The sequence below is a fragment of the Arachis ipaensis genome, chromosome B09 (assembly GCF_000816755.2).
Source record: "Arachis ipaensis cultivar K30076 chromosome B09, Araip1.1, whole genome shotgun sequence".
Classification (NCBI taxonomy): domain Eukaryota; kingdom Viridiplantae; phylum Streptophyta; class Magnoliopsida; order Fabales; family Fabaceae; genus Arachis; species Arachis ipaensis.
The window spans coordinates 135,980,788-135,995,960 of NC_029793.2; positions in this window are offsets into that span (position 1 = coordinate 135,980,788).

Consider the following 15,173-nt stretch of genomic DNA (forward strand, 5'->3'; position numbering starts at 1 on the left):
TATTTTTAAATTTTAAAAAATTTAAATATCTCCAAATCAAAAGTTCAATAACTTATTTATCATTTTCTTTTAAATTTAAGATAATGTATATATATATAAAAGAGATGGCACTTTCTTGGATTATCTATTCTTGTTATAATACGGATTTTCTTTTATAATTGTCAATTCTTTTTTTATTTATATATATTACTATAATGATTAAATTTCGTCTTATTAAATGTGAAGGAATTGATTCGGTTCATTTGATTGAACCACATTTAGAAACAATTTCAAAATGGTTATAATGAATAACTGAACATGATATTAGACTATGAAAATTAAAGTTACTTACACACAACTCTTAATTACTTAAAATTATGATTGATTTTGTTCTTTTAAATCATATAATTATATAATTTAACAACACAAAGTATTCCATAACATGTTAGTATATAATGTTAGAAACAAGAGACCAAACTAAAGAAAGTGTTTTCTCTATTATTCTGTGTGATCTGAAAGTACAATATACAAGGGGTATATATAGGTGCCAGAAGAATCAAAGTAATAAAGGCATAGAATCCTATAATTAATACACAGATATACTATATAAATATAAACGATACTAACTGATCTAAAATGATTCTAATGATTCTCTAATGATTCTCTAACATCCCCCCTCAAACTCAAGTGGGAGCTAAGGATACCAACTTGAGTTTGGATAACAAAATCCGGAAACGAGTCGGGTGATGAGCTTTCGTGAAGATATCAGCAGTCTAATCCAGTGTTCCAACAGCAATGAGACGAACAGCATCAATAAGGATATGTTGCCTAACAAAGTGACAATCAATCTCAATGTGTTTGGTGCGTTCATGAAAGACATCATTATGAGCAATCTGAATAGCACTGCGGTTGTCACAAAAAACATCAGTAGGGGATGACTGAGGAGCACCCAAATCTTCGAGAAGCCAACGAATCGAGATAACCTCACCAGTGGTGTCAGCGAGGGCACGGTACTCAGCTTCGGTGCTTGAGCGAGCAGTGAACGTTTGCTTCTTAGCACGCCAAGAAATGAGAGCATCGCCAAGAAACAAACAGTAACCAGTAGTAGAATGACGATCAGTGGGATCACCAGCCCAATCAGCATCGGAGTATGCCTGAAGAGTCAAAGAGGAATGGGCAGAAAAATAAAGGCCATGAAATAAAGTGCCTTTGATGTAGCGAATAATGCGAAGAACTGCCGCATAGTGAGTAGTATGAGGAGCAGACAAGAACTGGCTAAGTACATGAACGGAGTAGGCAATGTCTGGTCGGGTGACAGTTAAGTAGACGAGTCCTCCAACTAGCTGTCGATAGAGAGTAGGATTATCCAAGACAGTGCCATCCATAGGAGTAAATCGAACATTAGGCTCAAGAGGAGTAGACTCAATGCGACTATCGGTAATTCCGGCTCGAGCAAGAAGATCTGAAGCATATTTAGCTTGAGAAAGATAGATGCCATCATCGGTGGATATAACTTCTAGACCAAGAAAATAGCTGAGAGAACCAAGATCTTTCATCTCAAAAGTATGCTGAAGGGACGCTTTGAGATCAGAGATACCATCAGCATCATCTCTAATAATGATCATGTCATCAACATACACAAGTAGAAGAATAACTCCACGTTCACTTTTACGAATAAAGAGAGTATTCTCATGAGGATTGCAAGTGAAACCAAGACCGCATATGGTAGTGCTGAACTTGTCAAACCATTCACGAGGAGCTTGCTTAAGCCCATAGAGTGCCTTGCGAAGTAGACAAACTTTGCCAGAAGGACAAGGATAACCTGGAGGGGTTTCATATAGACTTTCTGTTTCAAATCTCCATTAAGAAATGCATTCTTCACATCCATCTGATTGAGAGACCATCTTTTGACCGCAGCAATGGCAAGAAGAGCTCGAACAGATGTGAGACGAGCAACAGGAGCAAAAGTCTCTTCATAGTCAATACCATACTCTTGCGTACAACCCTGAGCAACCAATCGTGCCTTATAACGGTCAATAGAACCATCAGAGCGAGTCTTGATCTTGTATACCCATCTGCTTCCCATAATTTCCTGATTTGAAGGAGAATCAACCAAGTCCCAAGTGTGTACTTTTTCAAGTGCCTGTATTTCTTCCTGCATTGCTTGTTGCCAATTTGGATTTGTGGAGGCTTCTCTGAATGACTTAGGTTCATGTTGATGAAGAATAGTAGAAAAGTAATGATAATCAAGAAGATGAGGAGGTGGATTTCTCACCCTGGAACAGCGAGTGGAAGGAGGCGGCATGACGGTAGGAGTAGGAGCGTCGTCCGGTCCAGAATCATCGGGAGATGGAGAAGGCAGAAGAACAGGAGGTTATGGAGGGTGACTCGAGATAGAACCTGTAGAATCATCACTAGGAAAAAGATCAACATTGGGGTTAGTGAAAAAAGGTGACTGAGTAGGAGGAGTAGACTCAAGGGAGGAGAACCGATAAAACATGTGATGCTCCCAGAAAACAACATGACGAGATATACGAATACGTTTAGAGAGAGGATCCCAACAATGATAACCCTTGTGTTCAGTTCCATAACCAAGGAAACAACACATACGAGCCCGAGGTTCAAGTTTAGTATGTTCATGAGGCTGAAGAAGAACAAAACAGACACAACCGAAAACTCGAAGAGAATTATAATCTGAGGAGGTACGATAAAGACGCTCAAAGGGAGTAACATTACCAAGAACAGAAGAAGGGAGTCTATTGATAACATGAACAGCAGTAAGAACAGCTTCACCCCAAGTATGCTCAGGACACGAAGAAGAAAGAAGCATTGCACGAACAGAGTCAAGAATGTGACGGTGTTTGCGTTCAGCTCGGCCATTTTGTTGAGACGTACTAGGGCAAGAAAACTCAGACAAGGTACCCTGTTCTGCAAGAAAGGTTAAGAGTTTGGAATCACGGTATTCCATAGCATTATCACGGCGAAAAACCTTAATGACCTTGGAAAACTGAGTTTTAATCATAGTGGCAAAGTTTATATAAATTTGAGGTAACTCATGGCGATTGGTCATCAAATAAACCCAAGTAAAACGTGAATAATCATCAATGAAAACAACAAAGCATCGAGCTCCTCCCATAGAAGCGGTGGGAGCGGGACCCCAAACATCAGAGTGAACGAGATCAAAAGGAGAGCAAGCAAGAGATGAATTATTGTGAAAAGATAAAGCAGGTTGTTTGGCAGTTTGACAAGAAATGCAATCAAAAGATTCATTAGGAACCTGACCCAAAACACCTTGAGACACAAGAGGACGCAATTTTCCTAAGGAGCTGTGGGCAAGACGTTGATGCCATAAGTGAAGGGTAGATGGAGAAGAAGCAGCACATATATTTGGTACAGGAGGAATATGAAGATTCTCGACTTCAAACAACCTTCCAAACTTACGTCCAGTCCTGATGACTTGTCCCGTCCGACGATCCTGTACACGACAACCAGAGAGAGAAAAAGTGACATCAAAACCCAGATCAACAAGTTGACCAACAGAAATAAGATTAAAGCTTAAATTGGGAATAAAATAAGTATTAGGAAGATGAAGAGTCGACTGGGAGATAGAACCCTTGTGTGTTGCGTGCAAGAGGGAATCATTAGCAGTATTGACAGAAGGTCCATTTGTAGTGGTAGACAAAGACGAGAAGAGATTTCGCGACGGAGACATGTGATTAAAGCATCCCAAGTCAAAATACCATTTAGAATTATCTGGAGGAGTCGAAAGAGCAGCAGGGGTATTACCAGAAAGGGAGAGAAGTCGCTGAAGGAGAGACACAATATCAGATAGAGAGACAGAAGACGAGGTGAGAGGAGCAGAGGTGGTAGATTCAGGAGTAGCATGAACAGCAGAAGCAAGCACACGATGTGGTGGGCGAATAGGACAGGTAGTAAGCAAATGTCCCGAGAGCTTGCAATAATGGGAGAATAGTTGTGAACAATGGTAGCTAATATGACCTTTCTGATGGCATGTGCGACATTCAACAGAAGGACAGACGGAGAAGAGGTGCGCAAAACGGTTACAATTTCGACAGAATTTATCATTTCCGTGTGTGGTAGCAAAAACAACTGACTTTTCCATAATAGTAAATATAGAGATCACGAAGAGGAGAGAAAAACTACAACTTGTAAGCCGAAAATGAGAAAATAGAGGGCAAAATCGGAAAGAGCTCACCAAAAAACCTTAGGAAGGGTCCCACTTGTCTGACACGTCAGCAGGATCGTCAGTGCCACGTCAGCGATGTTACGACACGTGGCAGCACCTGAGAGGCGGAAGGAGACACGCTGGCGACGAGATGGCACGCGGGTCAACCATCGGGTCGGGTCGGGCGCGCGGGTCGAGCTTGGGTGGGAGAGCAGCGGCGTGACACGTGGCAGAAGCAGAGCCGTGGATCTGGAGCGCTGATCTAACGGCGCTGGATGCGTCTGGAAGGAGAACGGATGAACGCGGACAGGCAACTTTGGGCGGCGCGTCCGGCGTCTTCCGGCGATGATTCCGGTGGCGTTGGAAAGCTTGCAACGAGGAGAAGGCGAGGGTGGCGGTGGTGACGAACCAAAGCGTCGGAAAGGACTCGAAAAGTAAGCACAAAGTATTGCCGATGAAACAAGATAAAGGAGCCAGAAACCAAATGTTTCTGAAAAAAAAAAAAAAACAACCTAAGCTCTTTATACCATATTAGAAACAAGAGACCAAACTAAAGAAAGTGTTTTCTGTATTATTCTGTGTGATCTGAAAGTATAATATACAAGAGGTATATATAGGTGCCAGAAAAATCAAAGTAATAAAGACATAAAATCCTACAATTAATACACAGATATACTATATAAATATAAACAATACTAACTGATCTAAAAAGATTCTAATAATTCTCTAACATATAAGATAAGTTAATAGCATTGTCAGTTTGTCACCATCATCATAATTATCACTTGTTCGTATTTGAAGCAAACGATTGAAAGTTAAGTTCAAAATAGTGATTTAGATTGGGGTTCACCTTAGATTGGTTGCGTGCACTAACTCAAACGATCACCTTTTAAATTAATTTCTTTTAATTATTGAATAATTTCATTCAAATTTTATTGTTATGAACTTAACAAGGTTTGGTTCGACTCAAATAAAATATGAAAAATGGGTAAAAGATCAAAACATACACCTGCTAGTCTACTACTAAATATATTATTTTATGATAATATATATCAATGTAAAAAAAGGTTGGCAACTTTAACTTCATAGGAAAGAAAGACCAAAACGGAAAGTGTAGAATTTGGAGGCCTTTTTTTCGTATGAAGAAGGACAAATGCAAAATTTGACCCGGCTTGGCTTGAGTAGTTAATGTGATTTCAGATAGATAGATATGATAGATAGATAGATAGAAGATAGATAATTAGATATATTAGGGGTGGCAAACTGATAGTACGTTCTATCTCATTCTGTTCTGTCGTTCGTTATTTGGTGGGTTTTTTTATTTTGTTCTGTCTAATAAGAGAGTCCCAAATTTCTATTTTATTTTGTTTAATTATAGGTTGGTAGATCAAGTTCACCAAAATTTTTTATTAAATTATTAAATATTAAAAATATATAATTTTATAAATATTTTAATAAATTTATAATTTTTAAAGATAAAAAAATTAAAATTTTTAAATTTACAAACATTAAAGTCTTTATAATTCTAAATATCTAATAAATATAATTATTAATCAAATTTTTTGATATAAAATCATAGGATGGCGGACCCGCCAAATAAGTCTGCCCTGCCCTACCCTGCTAAAATCTGTGGGTTAGATAGTGCGAGTTAAGCAGACTTTTTTATTATTACGGTCTTAAATTTTAAGTCTGACCCACCTTTTTTGGCGAGTTACGCGGATCGATCCAACGAATTTCAGATAGATAGAAAGAGACAACCAAATTAACATAACATAAAAGCACTCATAAGTCTTATAATTAATACATCACCAAAAGAAATCTTATAATTAATACAGTACATAGTAGGGATGTTCATGAGACAGGACGGGTCGGATTTAAGTAGACCCCGACCTAAAAAGTTACTGGATCTATTTTTATTCAATCCGAAATGATTCGAAAATAAACCGAGTTGAATCGGATTGATTCGATATAAAATTAGTATATACAAATTTGTAAATTTTATATAATAAAATAATTAAATTTTATTTTTAAAAATTAAATTTAACAAATGTTATATTATATTTGTACCAAAATAAATTATTTTAAAATAAAATAATACTGTATAATATAAAAAATATTAATTGAAGTATAAAAGTATAATATAACATTACTAATTTCACTCCAAAATATATATTTTATTGTAAATGATAACTTCGGGACGGGGCAGACCGAGTGACCTGAACAATAGCCAGAACCCGACCCAAAAATAACACCAAACAAAAATAATTTAAATCCGGCAAAATATACCTTAGGTCAGGGCAGAATCTTAAACACCCTTAATATATAGTAGATTGGCAAGTGTGTAGACAATTGAGATAGGATTGTCTTCGTTAAGTTTTTTTTAGAAAGATAATTTTTTTAAATTAAATAGAAGTTTAATTTTGATGTGTGAATGTCGTTAGTATATTAATTGGATTAATGATTAGTTTACTAGTCTGTATAAATAAGTGTCGAAAGTTTGAATTCTGTGTTGTATATGCAGTGACCCATCGATTAATGACAAATCTTTAAATGAAATTTTTAGCTACGATAGATTAATTCTTGACCTGCTCAATTAAAAAATATCATAGAAAGTAAAAAAAAAAAACTATTTTACAATATTATTCAATTACATATCTTTTTTAGATAATTATTCATAAAATCATTGTGAATAGTAATTATTTTTGTAACTATATTAATACTGGATATGTGTGTTAAATTTTTAGAGTAATGATATATGTTCAAATGTTTTTTTAACTAAGTCCAACTAAGTTAATGTAAAACCTAACGAAAAAAAGTGTGCATACGTTACTACTCTTTTTTTTTTTTGAGCTTTTTGCAGCATATATCTTTTTGTTAGAGAGTACAAAAAATTATTGATATATAGCACAAACTTTTGAAGTACAGCATAAAAAATTTTGCACATAACACAAATTTATTGATATAGCACACAAACTTTTGCACATAGCACACAAATCTTTGCAAAAAGTACACAAATTTTTGTTGTTAATATATTTTGTTAGTTGGGTGAGTCAATTTAAAAAAAAATAGCTTAAAAAATGTTAGGAGTACTATAAAAGTTTGTAATATTCTAGTAATTTAGGTAAATACTAGTTATAACTATATTTTTTTTTAATTTCTAAATTATTATTGACTATGTAGAGTATTTCTTTAATGTCCTAAGTCATTAGGACATTACAAATTTTTATAGTACTCCTAACATCTTTTAAGCCATTTTTTAAAATTATTTTGTATAGAATAAAATATTTTTTGTGGTATAATTTAAATAAATTTATTTAAAAAATTTATAAAAAATATTCATGAGCTATTAAAAATGCGCAAAAGAGTATTGTATGAAATTCGAATTGATAGCTCATTAATATTTTAAAGAAGTCTCGTAATAAAATATTTTGTTAGCTTTTTTTTAATGCATGAAATAAAATATATATTTTTTAATTTTTAAATTATTAATTTTTTTAATCAATTATTAATTTTTTAATAAAAATGGACAGAATTCAATCATGAGTAATTCGAATTTGGTCAATTCGAATTACTATGTGCAGCGTGTGTGAGTGTAATTCGAATCAATATGATTCGAATTAGTGTGTGTGCGCATTTGTGTATAATTCGAATCAACATGATTTGAATTATGTGTGAATAGAGTTCGAATGAACTTGATTCGAACTATATAGTAATGTGCATTGGTGGATTTATGAACCAGTTTTCCATTTGACTTATTTGTATAAAATTTCATTCTCTTTGGCTTATTATAGTGTTTTACCCTCAAAATTTCTATGATATGCACCAAAATTTTTGTACTGTACACCAAAATTTATGTGTTATGCATATTTCATTGATATAGTATACAAATTTTTGAATGTATTTTGTTAGCATAGTATACAAATTTTTTCATATAACACAATTTTTTTTACATAGCACACAAATATTTGCTGCAAATATATTTTATTAATTGGATGAGTCAATGTTGTGGTAATAAGTAATCTTCCAAAAATTTATGTGCTATGCACTAAGATTTTTATGCTGTATACCAAAATTTGTGTTGTGCATATTTTATTGATACAGTATATAAATTTTTGCTGTAAATGTATTTGTCATTTGGGTGCTCTGCATATTTCATTGGTTAGGAAAAGAAAAAGATAAAAACAACGAGAACAACGATGATGATGATAATAAAAGAGGATAAAGAGGAAGAAAAAAAGAAAAAGAAATTAAACAACAACAACAATAACATCAATAAGATGAGAAAGAAGAAAAAATGACAACGACTTGAAGAAAAAACACAAAAAAAAAAAGAAGATGATGATGACGACGATAATAACGATAACGATAATGAAAGAAAAAATGTGCGGACTTCGTTAAAAATTTGATTCAAAATATGCTTGAACGCTTAACATTTCTCTAATTTTTATATCGGTACATCAAAATAAATTTTTTAATTTAATATATACTTTTTTTAGAGAGAGATTTTTTCAAAGTAATTTTAGAGTTAAGTCTTAAAGTAGTTTTTGAAGTTGCAATCGAACTTCAAAATAACCCCTGAAGTTAATAATTATCCAACTCGAAGTTGCACTCCAGGACTCATAATAGTCCCTGAGGCATTTTCCGTTCATCGGAACCTTGAAATGACGTCGTTTTGAAAAAAAAAGAAGCATAGAAAGATATCGTCGTTTTATATTTAAAAAAAACAACAATCTCCTTCTTCTTCAACTCTGTTCTTCTTCTTCTTCGTCTTCAACAGATCACAAAAATAAAAATCAACAACACAAAATATCACAAAAAAAACCAGCATTAATCAGAAAAAATCAATCAACTTAAATAGCAAGTATCAATCAATCTAAACAGCAACAAGCACACAAAATAGCAACAATAAAAAAAAACTAGTAATAATTACAGAATAGAAAACAACTAAAAAACTTAGTAACTAATTTTTTTTTAAAATGACGTCGTTTTAAGGTTTCGAACTTTCGATGAACGAAAAATGTCTCAGGGACTACTATGAGTCTCGGAGCGTAATTTTGAGGATAAATTTGGATAATTATTGACTTCGGAAATTACTTTGAGACTCGAATGTAATTTTAGGGACTATTTTAAAACTTAACTCGTAATTTTAATATACTTCTATTAATCTTTTTCTTGTTTAAAGAGATATTTTCTAAATTAATTCTAATATACTTTTTATTAGTCTAACATATTTGAACTCAAAAAAGAGGAAAAATTATAATTTCATGTGAACTTAATTAACATATGATAATAAAAGAATTTCATTTAGGTACAGAAAAAATTATATTATCAATATATTAGGATTAACTAAATTATTTTATTTTACATATTTTTTAAATAATCTAATATAAAAGTGTTAAATAATTAAACCATGGTTGAATAATAGTATATATAAAAGTTTATACTATAGCTTAGACTCTGTTTAAAAAGGCAAAGTCAGTAGCAAATCACTTACTACTACAGGATTGATTAGCAAAAATAAAACATACTATATTGTATAAAAGCAAAATTAAAACATATTTATGTGTTGGTATGTTGGCTGTCACGTGTCAAAAGTGTCGGTAAACAATAGCAGTATGAGATCATGAATCACGTGTCATATAATAATGTACTGGCAAAAATAATTATTTGTAGTTATATATATCACAAGAACAAACATCAGAAATTAATTTATAAATAGATTCAAAAAGGTGAAATACTAGAAAATAGAGGAATGGCGTGTTATGCAAAAATATAAAACTGGTAGTGTTAAAAGAAACAAAACATAATCTATGTTTTGTGTGCAACGAAGATCAAGAAAATGTTGCATTCTGCAAAACGTAATCTGCGATTGACAGGGTAGGACAACAAATTTTCAAAACATGGCAAGATGTCCCCTGCATGCAGACAGGAGCAGTTGTTGATCAATTTTGGGAAAGGCAAAATGCAGGCTGCGTTTGTTAGTCGTGCAGGACAAATCGCAGGTTGTGATTGATAGCCTCCCTAGCTGTATGCCCGACGCGTGTAATGGAGGGGCTTATAAAACCAAAACGCAGGTTCCTGCAAGGGTGAAAAAATATTAGTGAAGAAGAGTGAAAACCAGAGTGAAAAAGCAAGAATGACAAAAGGTTACTAAAGGAGGAAGAGTGAAGAAGAAAGGGTGGGAGAAGAAGAAATATACTGTGAAGGATTAGAGTTTGAGGGAAGAAAAAAAAATGGTTCATAATTTTACCAAATCAGAAGAACACATTATTAAATATCTGGATTATCTCCAATGGGTAAGTAATTTTTTTTTATTTTGATATTGTTATTATAATATTATTGTTATTATTAGTAACTTTGTTATAATAATTACTATCATGGGTAACATTGTTGTGATTATTATGATTATTATATTTTTTTTTCAGGCTATCAGGAATTTGTTGTCTAGGAAATTAGATTCATCAGAGACCTTTAACAAGGTAGTTGCAGCGTCACTAGCAGGCACTGGGTTTCAACATGTTTCGTGAGTAGGTAAAATGAGAGGTCATTCTGTACTACTGAGTGCCTTGGTGGAACGCTGGAGGTCGGAGACTAACACATTTCATCTTCCGGTCAGTGAAGTGACGGTGACGCTGGAAGATGTGACCTATATTCTTGGCCTCCCGATTAATCGGGAGCCCATTACGGGTAGATCAGACAGCAATCACCAGTTTTTGGTGGAGAACTGCATTGCGTGTTTTAGTTGGAAACCCGGTCCGCAAGATCACGTGTTAGAGAAGGTTAATGTTGCATGGGTCTGGCGATGCAGAAACACCGAGCCGTGTGACACTCAGGAGTCTGTTGAGCGGTACATCCGGCCGCACATTTTCTGCGTGCTCGGAACAGTTGTGTTTCCAAATAAGTCGACCACTTCATTGAACTCGAAGTTTCTACCGCTACTTCGGAATTTTCACCGGATTTCAGCATACAGTTGGGGGCAGTCAGTCTGGCACACCTATACAGATCGTTGTGTTGTGCATCACGATACAACTATAAAGAGATGGATGGCCCACTCATACTGCAACATGCAAGAACGTGGCGACATGGGAGTCGCTTGACCTGGAAATGGCCACAGTCGCAATGTTGTTGCGCGAGGTTAACAGTGTAAATGGAACCATCTTGCATTTTGCGAACCTCAAACATCTCATTGCGCCTGTCGAACTGGTTGACCACAATGTTTCCTGCACGTCGAAAGCTTTCTTCAACTCTCTTCGTTGTAAATTCTGAATACGTGAATCCGTTGCGGACACGCTCATGAGCCTCGGCGCTCTTCTGAGTAAACAATTCATTCAGCCGATAGAAAGTATACCTAACAACGGCAGTCACAGGAATGTTGTGTGCACCCTTCAGGATAGAATTTATGCACTCTACCAAGTTTGTCGTCATATGTCCCCAATGATGACCCCCATCGAATGCCAACACCCATCTCTCAACACCGATGTCATCGCACCTTTGAGTATATGCCTCACCCCGTTCTTTAAGCCTTTGGTAGCTTTTGTTATACTCCTGTTTCCTCCTAAAATAGCTGTTGAACAATTCATTTATTCGTAAGCAGATACCACAAAATTACTATGAATAGGACCATTATAGCGAAATGAAATACCTATGTTAACCACCAGTTTATGCAAATACGGAGCCTTGAACCTCCTTAAGAAGTTGGACCTGATGTGCCTGATGCAGTACATGTGCCACGCTCTTGGTGGTGACCATGCACTGTTACTGCGAGCTACTACAGCATCGATGGAGGTATGGCGGTCAGAAATAATTCTCACGCCATCAATGGTAACAACATATCTCCGCAAATTGGTTAGGAAAAACTCCCACGCGTCTGCCGTCTCACCCTCGACTATCGCAAATGTAATGGGCACAATATTTTAGTTCCCATCTTGTGCAACTGCAACCAGAAGTGCACCTTTATATTTACCGTACAGGTGCGTGCCATCAACTTGCACCAATGGCTTGCAGTGTTTGAATGCTACAATACATGGATAGAAGCTCCAAAAAATGCGGTGCAGTACTCTTACACCTTGAACCTCCTCACTCTCGCGGTAAACGAGGAGCGTTTTAATTTACACACGAGACCTTGGCATCTTCACAGTCATTGCTTTCAACTATACTGGCAGAGTCTGGTAAGAAACTTCTCAATCACCAAAAACTTTTGCGACAAATTTCTGCTTTGCTAACTAAGCCTTGCGGTAACTTACAGTGTAGTTGAACCTGGATTGAACTTTTACAATAATAGACTTCACCGTTATCGACGGGTCTGCTTCAACCAACGGCCTAATAGCCTCTACAATTGTGTCTGAGTCCAACTTGGCATGATCTTGTAAAATCGTGCCCATGGTGCACATGTGTTTGCCATTGTATCTTCTGATCTCCCAACAAGCTTTCTTTCGAATCAAGCTAGCTCGGATAAGCCAATCACAACCTGCACCATAACTCTTGCATTTCGCATAGAATGTATGCGGTTCAGAATCATACACAATGTAATCAACTCCTCTAGAGATAGCTTTTGATTGCAGATATCACCGACTCTCTCGAACCAAATTCCATTCCGATACTAAACTCACTATCTTCCGCAGCATTGCCTTCACCTACGACATGCACACCACCATCAGTCAGACAAGGCAAATAAAATAAACACTGTAGGTAACTTGAATTAATAATCATAACATACCCATATTCGCATACTCAGGAAATTCCGGGGTATGCATGGCTTCGAGATCTAGAGTCCGCATAAAAGACAGAACACCAAACGAGTGCTGGCTTACAATCGCATCCGCTTTATTTTGCACCGCCGGATTACCTGCCAAGTCTCTGTCATCATTTTTGTCATCGACTTCATAGTTGGCTTCGAACTCCTCTTCACTGTCATTATTATCTTCTTCCTAATCTATATCCCCGAGCTCATCAATATTGACCTCCTCGCCAACCGCACCCAACCCCGACTGCTGTTCGAACTCAATGTATAGCTCTATCATCGGCACGTGAAATTTGGTTTGTTGATAAATACATAACATCTGTTACATACTGGAATCGTCAGTGATAGGCATTATTTGAAACTGTATCAGCCCACCAAATACTTGTACAGGATTCCTGTATAAAATGTTGCTCACCCTTTTCGAAATGTGGCTTTGAATGTTATTATAAAGCCCATTTTGTAACTCTACAAAACTCATGGTACATGGAATAGCAAATGACAACGAATATTCACAAACAAAAGTCACTCCTTCATGTGTGTTTGGTATAACCTCACCGTTATAATACACTCGCAAATTTGCAATGTTTTCCATAACTTCAACCTCACTTAATCCAACCTTTTTGACACACCTAACTGCCAAAAAAACTAAAAACTATAACATATGTGCAAGAAAGAAGAATAAGATGAGTAGAAGTGGAGTGAGACAAGTTGAACGAGTCTTGCTTCGTATTTATAGTCAGGACTCTTGATTAAAATATTTTTTTTCAAACAAAACGCAACCTGCGTTTTTATTTTTCCCAAAAAAAATTTTGACAGTTCATAAAACGCAGCCTGCATTTTGCATCTTCCAAAAAAAAGCTGACACAAAAAGCAAAACGCAAGCTGCGTTTTGTTATTTAAAAAAAAAATACTGCCCATCACTAAACGCATGCTGCGTTTGGGCTTAAACGAAATAAAATTTTTTTTTGAAAACCTTGCAAAAAGCAAAACGCAGCCTTGGCTGTGTTTGTATAGTTTCCTGAACAAAAAAAAATTGAAGACAAAAGTAAAACGTAGGATACGTTTTGAGCTGACACTATAGTAGAGAAAATTTTGTCTATAGGTCCATTTCATTGGACAACACCAACTTTTTTTTCATAACAAAAAAAATGAGCTAGCAAACATTTCATTCATAAAAAAAAATTGTAGAATATTTACAGATACTAGAACGACACTAAATTTAAGTATAGGAAAGAAAATCCAATATTCCTTTTATTGAACTAATACTGAAAAATTAGCCTAATATTTAATTTTATAAAATTTTAACATATAAAAATAAAAATAAATCTGATTTTTTTTAAGTATACAAAAAGTATAGTATGTTAACATTATGAGATATCTTTTTTTTTCTCTGGATAAATTATCTTTTGTTAACCTAAACATATTTCGACGAACAAAATATTATTCTTGATATGTTCTCTCATATCTAAATCTTAACAATGTCACTCATAATAGGAGAAATAAAACACCACAAAAGAATAAAAAATATACTACAAAGAGTTATTAAAAAAATATAATCAAATTAAAAAGAGATTATTAAAAGTTAGACTTGAATAACTTGTGAAAGAGTAAAAAAATAAGAGTAAAATGGAGACAATATCAGAGAATCGAAAGGAAAAAGAAAAGAAGGAGAATGTTGGTGATCAAGAAAGATAGATGAACCGTGAAACAAGGAGAAAGAGATGAGAAGAGAGAGAAATGGAAGAAGAAAATGATGGGTGAAAAAAGAAAGAAAAAGGGGTGAAGATAGATGAAGGGAAATGAAAGAGGCGAGGGAGAGGACAATGGCCTTCTAAAAAAATTTCTTGCTTTGATGTAGAGAAAAAAAATAGAATTGCAGAAATTTCTCTCAATAATTTATAATTTAACACTTCTTATTTAAATTTAAATTTTATATTTTAATTTATCTGTTTTTAATTATTTAATGTGATATAAATAAAAAAAATACAATTCAAAACAAAAAAGTTATACTGCTACTCCTTTTCACTACAAAAAAAATAAGGAATTTAGCTCTGATTAAAAATTAAAACATCTAAAATTATTTTATTAGTGTTAGTTTATTTTAGAGAAAAAATAATAGGAGTGCAAGTTAACTAAAGAAATTTATCAATATTTAGCTATTTAGAGTAATAAATATTCGTTCTTTAATTATAAAAATGAAACTAATATTTAAATGACGTTGTTTGCACACTTATTTATAAAATATATACTTATTTCTCTTATGAGATT